Source organism: Puma concolor, chromosome B3, assembly GCF_028749965.1.
Source record: "Puma concolor isolate L17-30 chromosome B3, mPumCon1.1.hap2, whole genome shotgun sequence".
Lineage (NCBI taxonomy): Eukaryota > Metazoa > Chordata > Mammalia > Carnivora > Felidae > Puma > Puma concolor.
Genome location: NC_141672.1, coordinates 50731522 through 50747471, shown reverse-complemented (window position 1 = coordinate 50747471; position 15950 = coordinate 50731522).

Here is a 15950-nt window from a genome sequence, read left to right as displayed (position 1 = left end):
CTGCCATTATATCTGCCTGGGTTTACATTTGCAGCATCTCACCAGGGCTGCTAGAATCCATCTCCCAGGCAAGGCTTTCTCCACAGAGGCTGCCGGGCCAGCAGGAGAGGAGACCTCCGATCCATCTGTCAGCATGTGAATAATTTCATCCACACATACTTCTCTTCCAACCCCCCGGGCTATTTTAGTTTCCCTGAACCGTGCAAGCCAAAGGCGCCTGTCAGCCTGCTCCCTCTCATGAGCAGGACGCATCCCCTTGAGCGCTCCAGGAGCCCCACCACACTGGTTTCTTTGTGAGGTCATCTTTGCAGTGGTTTCCGGGCACTCTGGCCTCCTTCCTGATAGCTTCACACATGCTGGTTTGCCAGAGTTCAGTTCAGTAAAAACATAAGGGCCTTCTGAGGGCTCACCCTTGTGCTGTGCATGGTGGGAGATATGAAAATCACAGGGGGGTATCTGGGGGATAGGGTGTAGTCAAGAGTCACCCAAGGTGGGTCGCCCAACTTGAGTCCCAAAGAGAGAGAGTTCAGTTGCCAATTAGATTGGGGAATTTCGACAATTCAAAACACATATTTATATATCAAAGGTTCTGAGAAGTCCTGTCATAAAGAAATTCTGTTCCCCCTTTTTAGCCTACCATTTCCCCAACCCAGCATAATATTGACCATGAAACTCTTCTTATCACAACGACTTACATCTCGATGAACCAATTCATGGTTTTTTGTAATGCATTTTAGGAAATGATCTAAAAGTGGTTTTCGGTCTAAGGAGGCACCTCAATCTCCAGGGTATTTGGATTTAGATGGTGGCATTTTTACCTGTCACCAAGATGGGGAGGTGCTTTGGGCATTTGCTGCAGCGGGGTTGGTGGGGGGCAGCTAGTGATCTACACCTCCTGCAGCCCAGCCTGTCCTCACTAAGCCAGGAAGAGCTGTCCTGCCCCAAATGGCCACGGTGCTCCCATCCCCCACTGAGAAGCAGTGGTTGGACAAGTGCTCAGCATTTTGTTAGAAACAGTCTCTGCAGGTCCAAACACCCTGCTATCTTCTCCGCCTTCAGATTCCTTGCTTCCTCTTGTTGGGGCGCCTGCATGGTTCATTCTTGGCCTTCAGTGAGTCTGGTCTGAGCTGGAGGTGACAGAGGCTACCAGAGGGCAGGGCTCCTTGGTTCCATCTATTCTGGACATGAAAAAGGTTGTGTTCAGGTGACCCTTGGTGGGTGAAGAGGAAGCCGCTCACCTACCTGACAGTCCTCTCGCCTCACCCCGCAGGGAAAAGAATGCCTCCTGGCTCAAGCCTAAAGTGAAAACTCCTGGCGCTTAGCCAGTCAGGTGGCTTGAGAAAGACAGTGAAAACGCCGGGCACAGCCCTCCGTCCTTCAGGGGTAAAGCGGAGGAGACCCCACACCCAAGATCCGCAACTCCAACTCCAAGGATCAGCGGTGCCCCTGCTCCTGTCAAAACAGAAAACGCCCATGGCAACCGGCAAGTGTGGCCTGAAACTGCAGAGTGTGTGTTTAACAAAACAAGGGTGGCTCATTGATAGAGTCGCCCCAGCGAGCGTCTGGCCTGGCGCCCGCGAGGCAGCAGGTCCTGGGGGGGCGGCTCGGGCTGGAGCTGAGCTGGCTGGGTTTGCCTGCGGGGAGGAGCCGCTGCCGCCAGCACGCCTGCAGCCCCCCCTCCGCCCCCGCCCCGGGCGATGCTGCCTTGGACTTCTGACCCGCAGGTGCGCAGCCTCCTGGCCCTCACTGAGCGGGAGGAGGTCCATCTCTCTTCTCACCGCCCGCTGCCCCGCAGGACTGGGCGTGTTTTCTGGAGCAGTCAAAAATGATCCTCTCCCAGCCCGGGAGGTGGGGGGCGGGGGGCGGGGGGCGGGGTGGGGGGGGGTTGCTCGCGTGAATTGCCTCTGTGCTGTTTCCCCCTTCCTCTTTCTCAGGATTAGTGTGGTGAGGGGCGGAAGGAGGAGTTGCCATATAAAAATTTTTGAAAATAACTTTTAGGGCAACATCGTGCCAAGTGTGCAGCCCAATAGCCCCCATTTTATAGATGAGGACACTGAGGTCCAGGGAGATCAGATTTGAAGTCTTGCTGCTGGGGAGCTGCCAAGCCAGGTAGAGGACCCTCGTGCCCACATTCACTATTGTTTTCCCTTCTTTAACACCCATTGAGGCAACATGTTGATTTGTTTCTCAGTTTCGAAGAATTGTTAAAACTTGACAGCTGGGGTTAGGGAGTGAGCCAAAAGGCCTTTCAATATTAAAGCAATGTCTTAAGCAAATTTGGGGGTCTTCTGGCTCTCCACCAGAAGGTAAATTTGACTTCATATTTACTATCAATTGGAGTCCAGGCATGCATAACTCTGTAAAATTAGATGACGTTGTGTAGTAACTGTTAAAATGTAAATGACTTTTCTGCTCAGTAGAGAGGCAAATGATTTCTATCTGGTATAAAAAATAACCCCAAAGGTTATAGTTTTGTTTGCTGCCCCATAGGACATTAACCAGTTTTGAATCTAACTTTGTGGTCTTCAGCATTCCTTTTTGTTCTTTACGTGCACAAAAATCTTTGTTCCCATGTTGTAAACCAGCTTTGTTACCCTGAGGATTCTCTCAGTAATGGATTAATTAAATCATCGACACATACTCATCATCCCTTGTCAAGGCTTCATGTTCCTTTTCCTCTAGAGTCCCCCTCAATCCCCTATCAGCTGAAGTACACACTAAACACCCATTGCCGATTTTCACATGACATCAGGGAGCACCTGGGATACATGCTCCCCAACTTTGCAGAGTAAAAGAAATCCCTGTGATTGTCAGAAACACACTAGGACTGTCAAAAGTGTACAAACTCTACATGTTACTCCAAATAATCTGTTCCCCTCCCCTCTCATATTTTAATCATGCCATGTCTATGAGCAGGGGCTGGGGGCTCTGGCCTGCGAGACACCTGCTCTGCTCTCAGGCCCACAAAAAAACCTATGCTCACACACAGAGCCATACCGGTGGCCCCACCCCGCGGGGTCAGGCACCTGGTCCAAGCAGCAGTCCACTTACTGATTGGTCAGCCAGTGAAGGCTCAGCCCAGCTATGCTAATGAAGTCTTCTATCTTGGCAAATTTGACAGGCAAATTCTACGTGGAACACTTAGTGGTAAAGGAACAGATAAGGCAGACATTTGAGGTCCTGAAGCAGCAGACACTTAAATAAGCAGCAAGAAGGGCAGGGGAAGAAATGACTATCTGAAATGCCCCACTGGCAGAGGATGAGGGCAAGGATGGGCAAAACCTATTGCTGGGCTGGCTGGGAGATGGGGCGTCTGTGTTTAAAGCTGTGTTTGATTTCGAAAGACCTCTTGGTTCCTGACCTACATCTAGCACTCTGTCAGGCTCCACAGAGTTCTGTCGCCCTGTTCCTCCCAACAGGTGAGCCATGCAGCTTGTCCTGGGTTGCCATTAGACCTGCCATTTGGTCTATGGCCCTTACTTTCTTATCAATGTGTGGCCTTAAAATAAAGCCCACAGTGCTGGAGGGAACCTAGTGGGTCTCTGCTCCTTCCAATCAAAAGACCTTGATTCATTCTCTCACATTTTCTTTAAATTAATTTTTTTTTTCTTTTGAGAGAGAGAGAGACAGAACGTGAGCAGGTGAGGGGCAGAGAGAGAGAGGGAGACACAGAATCCGAAGCAGGCTCCAGGCTCTGAGCTGTCAGCACAGAGCCCAACGCGGGGCTCAAACTCACGGACGGTGAGATCATGACCTGAGCTGAAGGACGCTTAACCAACTGAGCCACCCAGGCACCCCTCGCCTTTTCTAATAACTTAATAATTTAAATACTAGCACAGGGGTCTTTATTACCTTTTATTTAGACAACTCTGTTGAGGGACATCAAGAATTTTCTAGGAAAGAGCAAGTTTTCTTGGTTAGAGCTGTCCTTCCCTTCTGCTTCCCTCTGTTCATTTATGTTCGATCATTCATTCATTCTCTCCACAAGCACACCATTGATTCTAAAATGAATAAGGCAGCATCCATGCTTTGAAGAAGAGCCCAATCTTGCAAGTACAGGGTTAAGTGACTGGGGTCAGTGCTGGAGTGAAATGAGACAATAGGGGCTACATGCTCCCCCAAGGTGGGGGTGGGGAAGGGCACCCCTTCTCTCCATGGCCTGCATTGGAAGCTTTCCCTCTTGGCTCTCCTACGAATGCTGGCTTTCATGCCTCTGGCCTGGAACCACATGTAACCAAAGCCATATGTTCAACTTGGATTAATTAAATGGAGGCCTCAGCAAATTTCTGGTCCTGCTTCTGATGCTTTCACGCTACAATATCTTTAACATTTGTTGCTGTGTGTTGTTTGTTATGTTTAACCCTGCGGCCCAGATTCTATTAGTCTGTAAAGTTTACATGGGGAGAGACTTCTGGTCTTGAATTTTTAAAATAAGGATTATTTTTGGCTTATTCCATGAGAACATGTCGTGTCTTCTCTAGGTTGGGCTTGAGAGGTTCGCAGTCCTGATTTTTCTGGGAGATGACTGTAATCTTAACGGATTCTACGAAACACTGTTAAGAAAAGGCTGTGCTGTAAATTCAAAGTCCTGATCCTTGGTTCTTAGCACCAAAGTGCTGAAAAAATTAAATTCCCAATCCAGTTTCTAACCATGGATGTCCAAGCACCCAAGATGGCAGGGAGAAGGGAAGAGGAGGTGCTCTTCCTGGGAATGGGCATCCGAGGCTTGACCCAGCCCTGGGCAGGCCCAAGAGACCAGCAGCACTTGGCGGGCAAGCGTGCATGAGAGTAAACCTCACTGTGTTCCCTGGACTGCAGGCCATGGTGCTGCTGCTCTGGCCATTTCCCACTCTCCTCCAGGGCCCAACACCAGTGCTGGTGACATCATGGCAGCTTTGGTCATTTTTCTTTGGGGAAGGGTGGTCACAGTGATGAAGGGTCCCTATAACTTGTGCAAGTCCCCGAAACTGCAGGTCAAAGCCTCAGCTTCCTCTGCAGTGCAGGCAAGAGCACCTGCTTCAGAAGGTGACAGTGACCTGGCATGGAGGCAGGTGTGCGTGTATGTGTGTCTGTGTGTGCGTGCACGCGTGTGTAAAGAGCCCAAGGTACTCACTAGTGGTATCTATGGGGATAATTTTGGGGAAGGGGCCAGAGATCGTCCTTCTGATCCTCATATCCATAAATGTGAGCTGGAACAGCTTGCAGACACACACAGGACACTCCCGGCTGCGAGGTTGGGTATTTTCATTGAGGTGGGTCATCTAGGCATTTCTCTAAGGCCTCCAATCCTTCCAGGGGGGAGGGGGGAGGGGGGAGGGGGGAGGGGTGTAGACAGCTATGCTTCCCATCCCCTTGAGCACAGTGAGCTCTACCTGCGCATCTTACTGGGTTGGATCTGCAGGGAGCTGGGGTTCCCCTTGGGCCCACCTAGTGTAGGTTCCTCATCCCCCAGCTCTTAACATCCAGGTCTTGTGTCCAGGCAGATTTAAGCCATTACTATTTCAAAAGGCCTGCTTGAACATCAGCACCAAGGTCCGTGCTGCACAGTACAGCTAGGGGCCACACCCTTAGCACCTCCCTTGCTTAGCCCTTCTAGCTTTCAGCTTGGAAAGAAAGGAATTCCATCTTTCCCGCCCCCTTCTGGTTTCCCTTCCTGGGTCTCTCCCATGGGTTGTCTCCCTAATGAAGAACACTGAAATTAGTAAGCAAGGTTTGCCTCCTGGGCAGGCTTTATGAAAAGCCAGGTGCCCCTGGATGTAACAGATTTAAACACTTTGTTTGGGCTGCTCTGCATTGTCCTAATCTTTCTTGGAGAGCTGCCCCTCCCCTACTCACTGTCCGAGAGGTTCTGGCAAGGGGGCCCCACCCAGGCTCAGGAATGACACGTGACCTAGGCTTGGCCAGTCAATCTCTATCCACCTGCCCATCAGCAGGGCGTTCAGAGGCAGGCACAGGCTTAAGTCAGTCGAAGGGGCATCATTTCAAGACTTTTGCTGAGAGTATTGAGAAAGCGATTCTGGCTTTCCACAGGGCTTGCTAAGCCAGAATAAGGTGGTCTTAAGGCCCCTGGTGGCCATCTTGTCACTGCTTGGAGGGGAGAGGCCCACCCCCCAGAGGAATGTAAAGCCCAGAGATGAACCTGATGACCTTGTGGAATCCCCTGAACCCTGCTGCATGTGAAGCCCCTGGACTTTCCAGCTATATGAGCCGATACATTTCTTCTTCCTTAAGTCCATTGATTTGGAATTTATATTGCTTTCAATTTAAAAACACCTGACTGCTTGCTGGCCGAAGTGTAAACAGATTTCTAGCAATGAAGGATGATGTGTTTCTCGGGGTAAAGAAAAGAGAGGCAAGGAGGAAAGAATAACAGAGCTGGGTGCAAAGGCTTGGGTCTGGAAAACTCTGCCTTCTGTTTTCTCGTTGCTTATTAAAACCATTCCCCTCCCTCCCTCATAACCATGTAATCTGTCTCTACTGCACTTTTTGGAACACACCCTTGAAAGGGAGGCTGGTCCTGCAGAATTTTTAGACTGTAGTGAGGTTTTCTCCCCAAGGATCCTTTCCTTGAGACTCCCTCCAGAGACCGTTCTGAACACCCCTCCCACCCTGAACAGATCTGCGTCAGCCCTGTGACGTGGATCCCCTGCCCATGACTTGGTAAATAGTTCTTAGAGGAAGTGTTTCACTTCCACAAACCTTCAGACCATCAATGGGACAAGCAGCCCCATGCCCTATCCAGATGCCAGAGAATGAGATGCGGCTTTCGACAACCCCACTGTCTACCCCTAAAATGGTTTAAACAAGACAGAAATATGTTTCTTTCTTATGTGAATGAAATCTGGATGTAGGCTTCATGAAGTTGTCCCGACCCAGGATCTCCTCATCTTGCCTTCTCACCATCCTCAGCAGTGGGCATGTGCGTTCTGCTACTCCCTTTCCTAATCCGTCATCCTCTCCCACCCCCTATACCACTTTCACTTCCATCATTGAGCAGTCACTAGGTGGGCGTAGAGATGCGACCAGCAAGGGAAGCTGGAAAGGCACCCTTTACTCTGTGTGTCAGCTAAATATTGGGGGCAGGGGTCCACTCCTAAGGAAGAAAGGTAAATCGGAGACTGGGGAACACTAGAAGTCTCTCCTATATGGGTTACCCCAGGACATGTCACAGTGAAACCCCTCACAGAAACAGCCCCACTGCTGGTGATGCCCATGAGGGCCACTGGGGAAAAGAATAATTACCTCCAGACACCTCAGTACAGACACCCTCCTGTTATAAGGGCTAAGAGAAGGACCGGGGCCCACGTGGAGAAACCTTCCCCATCCTTATCTGTCTTTGACATTGAGGGGTCACCGCCCTGAGGGAGTAAGGCCTCCAAACCCACCTCCATTCCTCAAGGACAGCTGGACTACCAATGACATGAGAGCCACAGAAACATCTTAGGAAACTTCCAGGGAGCCAGAGAGCAGGCAAAGGAGCCATGTTCCTACTTGACCGCGTCTCAGCTGAGATTAGACAATAGGAGCTTTCTCAGGGAAAAAATAAAGCAGGGTGTGTTTCTTGATATATTTCACTACCATTTGATGTTGAGGGTCGGTTTCTGAATAAGTGAACTGTGGGATCCCACACAAGGTTGGTGAATCCCAGAGCAGCTCAGGAGAACTGGAGCCACATTGGCAGGCCATCCACAACCATGCGACAAATCATCTGTGGGGGAGGACCCCAAATCCCCACTCACTGCATCACATTTGCAAAGCACTTAGAATGCTGGTTGGCACGTGGTAGGGGCACTTGGTAGTGGGATATGGGCCTGAGTATTCTGGGTGAGAAAAGCACTTATTATCATTATTATTTTATGAAATATTTATTACACATCTACCACATACAAGAGACTGATCTAAGTACCATGGAGGGTCGCAGAGGTGAAAAAGACACCACCCTTGCCCATGAGGAGTTTATAGTTCTAATAAAAGTTGTTTCAAAAGGCTGTTTATTTCATGTCAGTTATCAAAACAAAACAAAAAATAATCCAGAGACGCTTGGGGTCCTGCTTCCTGCACTTGCCATTGTGTCTTTGGAGAGGATGGTTTCTAAATCCCCTTACCTTCTCCTAGAAGAGATGGTAAGGAATCAGTGTAGTTAACCTGGGCTGGGGCTTGGGTAATTGCAGGCAGAACACCGGCCTTGGAAACAGCAGCCTTCTGTTTGTTCCTGTCACCTCCCATGCCCTACCTGAGCTTCTGCCTCAGTTTACTCCTCTCCAAGGTGAGAGCAGCCACATTTGTTTCTTCCCAGCTCCCCATCTCTGTGGTGATGGAAGCAATGGTATCTGTAAATCACATGGAGCTTCCTGAGAACCACTTGATGGTTTTACGTCAAATCTTTCTCGGGAATGGGGGAGTGAAAGAGCTGTCCTTTCCAACTGGCTATTTTGTTTTGAATTCATCTTTACACAAGCTCCTCCCAGGAAAAATGATGGAGGAAGGGACAGAAGGAAGGATTAAATGCCCAAGGAAGAGTAAAACAAGATGGCAGAGGACTGGGAGAAGATCAAAGATTTGAAGGCAGCTGTTTGATCTCTGGACACTCATGTCCTCTGGACACCCTGAGACTTGGGCAGCCACAATCCCTACCCCAGCGCCACTCTCCTCCCCAGTGCAGCAAGTTTGCTATGGCCTATATCAATGGGGGCTTCAAAATCATCTACATTTTGTCTACTCATTTGGCGACTCATTTATTCATTCTATATTCATCCAACGTATATTGAGCATCATAGGTGCCATCTGGAAGTCTTACTCCCATTTGCTATCAGGAAGGTTGTGTATTTGCATCAATGCTCTGTACAGTTAGTTTCATTTCCCAAGAGTGGTTTTGGACTGGAAAGTAGATATTGCTGAGGACCTTTTATGAAAGTTGCATCTCGAGTTCTCCGGGAGACGCCCACTTCTCCAAAGAAGTCTTCCACATCCTTGGCCCAGGAGAGCACCCATCTTCCTGTGCATCCTCACAGCCATTCAAAACTAGGGGCACCTTTGAACAGTCCTGGGTTGTCCCCAGGGTAGTCAGAGACACCTGGCTGCAACCAACAAAGACTCTTTGTACAGATGGCACTAAGTCACCGGACAGGTCTGAAATGTAACTTCCTCCTCTGGGCCAGGGGAACTGAAGCTGAAAGATTAGAAGGATGGGTCAAAATGAAGATAAAACTTAAAGGAATAAAAGTAGAGTTGTGTGCTTTGTGATTAAAAGAGCAAAGATTTAAAAGGAGAAGGAGAAGGACAAGAAGGAGGAGGACGAGGAGGAGAAGGGGAAGAAGAAGAGGAGGAAGAGGAGGAAGAAATCCCATCTTGATGCTATTATATGTGAAATTGACTTAGAGATTTCGTTTCACTGCAAGATCAGTGTGAACCAAGAGCTGAATTGGCAGCTAGAAACCCAAACAACCTTTGCCTGCGTTGGCAGAGTCACAAGTGTCTAGAGAGGGATATGGGAGCCCCCTGGGCTGGTCACAGGGCAGGCCATATCTGAAATGTTTAGGCTTAGTTCTAGGTCCACATTTTAACACTTTAACATACTGGCAGGATCGCCTAGGAAGATGGCATCTGTGTAGAAACCACACCACCTGAAAAACCATTGATGTTCAGTTTATAAAAACAATTTGTGGACATGACAACTTTCTTCCAGTGGTTCACTGGTCAGATGGAAAAGGAAGCCTGAGGAACTGCAGGTTGAAAAGGGCTACATCAGTCTCAGGTCACAGCAGAGACCTTCTGGTGTGGACTTTCCACAGCTTCCAGCCCCTTCACCTCAGACTTTGATTTGCATCTTCCTCCATGTTTTCATCTCCTGCTGCCTCAGAGGGAGGATAGTCCCTCCTCCTTTAGGAGATACAGCTCATCCTCTCCCGTCTCCCATCTCTAGGGCACACCCTTCCAATTACCACCCTGTCCGGAGTCTTTAATTTTCCCTTCTCCACTGGCTTCTTCCCCAAAGCCTGCAAATATGAAGAAGATGATAATTTGGGTCCTCATTATATGCCAGGTGCATAGAGATTTATGTGCCTTGACTAATCCTCACACCAGTCCAAGGAAGTAGGTGATGTCTTGTCCATTTACAGATTGGGAAACCGAGACTTGGAGGAGTTCTGTGATGTTCCCAAGGTTGCACAGTCCAGGTACGTCAGTCTCGAATACTCTGAACTGCACTTGCATTCGGGCTGGTAAGCGCTGCCTTCCCTTTCCAGCCAAATTCCCTTAACAGAGCCTCTCTTGTGTCTATTGCTTTATCTCTCACCCGCCCCTCTGCCTGCTGCGGTCTGCTCTCTGCAGAGGCAGTTCCCCCAAAGGTCATCAGTGACCCGATGGTGAATCCAGCAGCCTCCCCTCAGGGGTCACTCTATCTGGCCCTTCTGTAGCACCTGGCACTGCTGACCATGCTCCCCTTCCTCCCGTGTGTGTGGCTGGGCTCACCCACTCTTGCCACTTTACCTCTCAACTTTCATCCCCATGTAGGTCCCTCCTTCCAAGTGTCACTAGCCATTTCAAAGGATCTGAGGACTCAGCTGAAGTTGGAAACCAGGGACCTGTGAGTGAGATTTCCCTGGTATGTGTAGGGGTATGAGATGGGGTGTACAAAACTGAGCACGCTGGAGGGTACAGTCCCAGTGATCCAGCTGTCCTTGCACTCACCTTGGGGGGAGTTATAGGGCTTGGGGCAGAATTACAGGGCAGAAACAAAAGGACCGGGAATAAGGATTGGCATAGTCTCAAAAATCAGAGAAAGCTGACAGACCAAAAGGCAGTGCTTAGGGGATGAGATGGTGAAGTTCAAGGAGAAAGCAGGCTGATACCCTAGGAAATGATGACCGTGATACAGAGCGGATGAACATTGCTGGGATTACCGATGTCAAGGAGTTAAGGGTCTAGGTCATTGGCTGGCTCATCCACTAGACTCAGAAACGCCCTCAAGTCACGGCAGGCCTTGGGTTTAACTTTCCTGACTCATGCCTGCCTCCTGTGTGAAGCCGTGTCCTCAGCAGCAACAAGATGTTGTACCCCTTGGGCTTGCCAGAGTTCAGCATTCCTGCTCCAGTTAAACAAGGCCACCAACCCAGTGCCGTGCTGAGCGGCATAACTCCAGGGGTGCCCTCCACAAGGAAGCCGTTCCAATAGCACAGCGCCTGGACACATAAGCACTTATTGAATGAGCCGATGACGGATGAATTCATTTCTTGTGTGTCTTATTCCAGTTCAGCCCAGCAGCATTCTTTGAGCACCTACTAACGTCAGGCTATGTGTGAGGGGCTGGGACAGATCAAATGGGAAAAGGGAGCAGGGACACAAGCCTACTGGCCAGGTGCAACTATAGTCGCTGATTCTAAATTAGGGCAAAACTTTAGAGGCTTCCAGACAAAGCCTTAAGCTCTCTCTTCTGGGCTCGGCATTTGCAAATTTCCTTTAGAACTGCAGACACTCGGGGCGCCTGGGTGGCTCAGTCGGTTAAGCGTCCGACTTTGGCTCAGGTCATGATCTCGTGGTTCGTGAGTTCAAGCCCCGCATCGGCCTCTGTACTGACAGCTCAGAGCCTGGAGCCTGTTTCCGATTCTGTGTCTCCCTCTCTCTCTCTGACCCTCCCCCGTTCATGCTCTGTCTCTCTCTGTCTCAAAAATAAATAAACGTTAAAAAAAAAAAAAAAAAGGAACTGCAGACACTCTTTAGCTTGATAAAAGACAGGAAGATGACGCAGGTAAGAAGACCATCCCAGAATATTTGGCCTGTCTCAGGTGACCAGAATCAACATGTGTGTGCCTCGGACAGAGCTGCTGCTGGGTCCTCAAGGGAAGACCCTGCAGGCTGCACTCAAAAGAGCCCCTCTGGATTCCCTCTTCCTGTCCTCCAAATTGGGTGTGTGTTGAGGGGTCACTTACTGCTGATCCCCTCTGCGTCATCTCTTATCTCATTTTATTCAGAAAGGAGTCTGAGGATCTCTTTTCATTTTCTGTAGAAACAATCCCTGTCTCCAAAACTCTTGGACTATTTCTCTGAGAACTATCTCTAGGCTATTGCCATGTGCACCAACAGGAGCTGGAGCATACAAGAGGTCTCTCCTCCTATTCCCCAGAAGGAGAGGGCGGGAGGGGTGCCTGGGTGGCTCAGGTCATGATCTCACGGTTCGTGCATTCAAGCCCCGAGTCAGGCTCTACGCTGACAGCTCAGAGCCTGGAGCCTGCTTCAGATTCTGTGTCTCCCTCTCTCTGCCCCTCCCCTGCTTGCGCTCTCTGTCTCTCAAAAATAAATAAATGTTAAAAAAATTTTTTTTTTTTTAGAAAGAAGAAGAGTACAGGAAATGAGCCTTCCAAGGAGAGCTCCAAATCCCCACTTGCGTAAAGTCGCAGTTCCCTCGCTCTGCCGAGCAGTGAGGCTTCACTGGAGCAGGGCTAGGGATTCAGCAAGACAGCAGCATAGACTTGGACGGCTGCCACCATGGCTCTGCCCTCAGAGACTTCCAAAAAAGCTTCCCACTCTGTTACTTGCCTTGGTGGCCACTAATGTTCCTGCTGCAGGCCCTGGGCACCCGGGCTCCAGCGACATGAGCTGTAAAATCCCAAGGAAAACTGGAGCATCCAAATGCTGTGGGTATGCTTTTGGCAGGCCTCCTCTGTCAGCACTCTGTCCCTCTCCCCCTCAAACACAGGGACAAATACAGCCGGCGGGGAAGAAGCCAAAGAAAGCAGCTTAGGACCCTGGTGAGGAGGGGGCTGGTCCACCAGCCACTGGGGAATCCCTTTACATGGAGGTCAGCCTTGATATGGGGGTGGAGCGGGGGAACCCAGAAACCCTCTGTCAGAGTCCCAGGACTCTGGTCCTCGTTAGACTCCTAGGGTAGTCCACCCCAGAGGGAGACCCTGGAGCTAGACCAGCTGGGGTGATAACCGGCAGCCCAATATTGCACAATATTGTCAGAAATTTGATCTAATCCAACATTTAGAGGCTGGAAGAGTTCTAGATTTGTGGCTTCTTTTGGAGGAAAAACAGATCAGAAGACACTGATAACCTGGACTCTCATGGCAAAATAGACGGTGCTAGTTAGATAGAGCGTGTGTCTGACAGTTCTCCACACACCCCCATTCCCTGTGATACCCCTCACTCGGGGGCTAGGTGCTACTGACCCTGGACTTGTGCTGCTGTTTTTCTTATAGTAGAGACAGATTTCTCTATGTACCCTTAGCCATCAAAAGTGATTTTTCCACACTTGACCGACAGGTTCCTACTGGCATTTGAATTTGCAAGCCCTGATATCAGCAAGGCACCTAGAATGGCCGAGACGGTTCCAGTCACGAGGGACAGAAAATAAACCCAAATAATTGAAACAAAAATGAAAAGAGGGGTTGGCTGTCTCGTGCAGCTGGGAGGAGTAGCCGGGCAGCTACCGAAGTGAGCGGGGGGACTGGGGGAATCACAGAAAAGGGCCATGCAACCCCGCCAGGATTCTGTCTCCAGCTCTCCCATCCGCTGATCTCTGCTTGTCTTTGCATGCTGCCCTCATTCTCTTTCAGCAGAGACGCCTTGGTCATGTGGTGAGGATCGTGGCCACTAGAAGCCCCAATTTAGAAATCCCGGTAGAAAAAAAGAGCTTCCTTTCTCCATGTCTGAAAAACAATCCCAGGAAAGGATGCCGGCTTCACTTGGGTCATATGCCTCAGAGTGGCAGGATGTTTTCTTTTTAAGTCCAATACGTAAGTAGCTGGTCACCGGTCTCAGTAGGTCACAAGTAGTAACTTATTTAATCCCTGTCTTTTAAAAAAACCTATAAGTTAGTCCAGTTACTATCTTCATTGCAAATGAACAAACATGTAAGTGGCCTTCACAAGGTCACAGAGCTATTGCTTGATAGAACTGGAATTTGGGCCCCAGCAGTCTGGCTCCAGAGTCTGTATTTGTGCCCCCATGTTACAGTTGTACCCTCATGCTATGGTTGTGTGGGATTGCATGGCGTAACTCTAGGGGAGCAAACCCTGGACCTAAACAGCGTGACCTCGTAGGCAACACGGGGGGAAGGGACTAACACTGTTGTCAGAGTGGACAGGAGACTAATGGTGGCTCATATTTGGTAGCTGTGGGGGGTGGGGGTAGGTACTGTGACTGACAGCCCCACCTGTCCCACATTTACTGGGGGAGGAGTAGTTCCCCAGAGAAAGAAGCCCAGGCACACAGTGATCACGTATGACCATCTCAGGAGCATCTAGGGGCAGTCATGGCTTCAGTATCTGCCTATCTTCCTGCTCCCTAAAGATGTCTAGATATGAAATGGTCTCTGGGAATGATATACTGGTCCAGGGTCTCAGAGAAGAGAGGAGAGGAGAGGAGAGGAGAGGGAAAAAAGAGACCATAATTTATTCATCCAAACTATAAAAGATAAATAGCTCAATGTCGATAACACAAAAAAGGCTTTAAAGAAAACTCGTAATCACTATTCACATGCTCTGAGCCTCTTATAACTCCACTTTTTAAATGAGAGACCCCACACAGGTTACCTAACCTTTCTGAATCTCAGTTTCTTCATCTATAAAGTGGGGAATAAGGCCTATCCATGTTCTTAGGATTTGATGAGATAAGCAGCCATGGCTCATGGCACATGGAAGTCTCGAGAGAATGTTAGTCATTAAAGAGAGAATCTAAGCGTCATTCAGAACACTCTGCTCTCACTTTCAACCTAATGTAGTGTGTTTCTCAGAGAATTGCACAACTCTGCCAGCTCTCCTAGTTTAGCCTCAGTTTCTCAGGATAAAACACAAGCCCCACTCCCTGCTAAGGACCCTTGCAAAGGGCGGTCAGAGGGGTGTGGGGAGGGGGCCGAGGGGCACTTGGTACAAGTGACTGAAGGAATGCCAAGAGCTCTCATAATGAAACGGGGTGGTGATAAAGGAGATGCTATGAACGAGAAGGAGCAGGAAAGGGGGGTGGGGAACGCAACTTTGAAATAAGTAAAACTCTGTCATCATTGCATTTTAGAGTTAAAGGAAACTTAGAGAGGATCCAGTTGAGTGGTTATTCAACCATTTTTTAAAAAATAAAATCTTATGCAGACTCTAAATCTGCAAAACAGATACAGGGCAAGCCGCCTGGATAGAATGAGGGCTTGGGGAGCCGTCAGTTTGGCCTCCATGCTGGGCTTGCTCCTAGGAACAAAGTTTGAACACCAGATCTGGGTCAATCCAAGAATCCAACACCACCACAAATATCCACTCTGCTTGCACTCCACAAATGAATTACCTCTCTCAATATCCACCCCCAAACTTAGCGTCTTAAAACAACAACGATTTTATTTGCTCCTGAGTCTGTGGGTCAGTCATTTGGGCTGAGCTCAGCAGGGGGTCTCCTGGGGTTATTTCTGCAGCTGCATCATCTTAGAGGCATGAAAGGGGCTGGATAGACTAAGATGGCCTCACTCACATGTCTGGTAGTCGGTGCTGGCTCCCTGCTGAGCCTCTCTCCCCCTCAGAGAGCTGCTCTGAGACTCTTTATACATAGCACTGACTTCTAAGAGGACAGGATTAGAAGTTGAAAGTTCTCCTGAGGTATGAGGTAAGAAGTCCCATAATATCACTTTTGCGGTATCCTACTGGTCCAAGCAAGTCACAAGAGCAGCTCAGATTCAAATTGAAGGTGTGGAGAAATAGACTCTTGATGGGAGGAATGTCAAAGTCACATTGAAAGGAGCTGTTTGCACAGGAATGGGAGGCATTTGGGGTTACTCATTTTATTTTTTGGAACCTACCACATCTCCACATTTTCCGTAACCTTTTTTCAATAAGCTTGGCATATATTTGGTACCCAAAAATGACAACTTGTAGTATATATGGATGAACGTGGCAAATTCTGCTATTATATAAACCCTCTCATTATTCATTCTCCATTTCTTTTCTATTTACAAAACCTCAGTTCTTTTT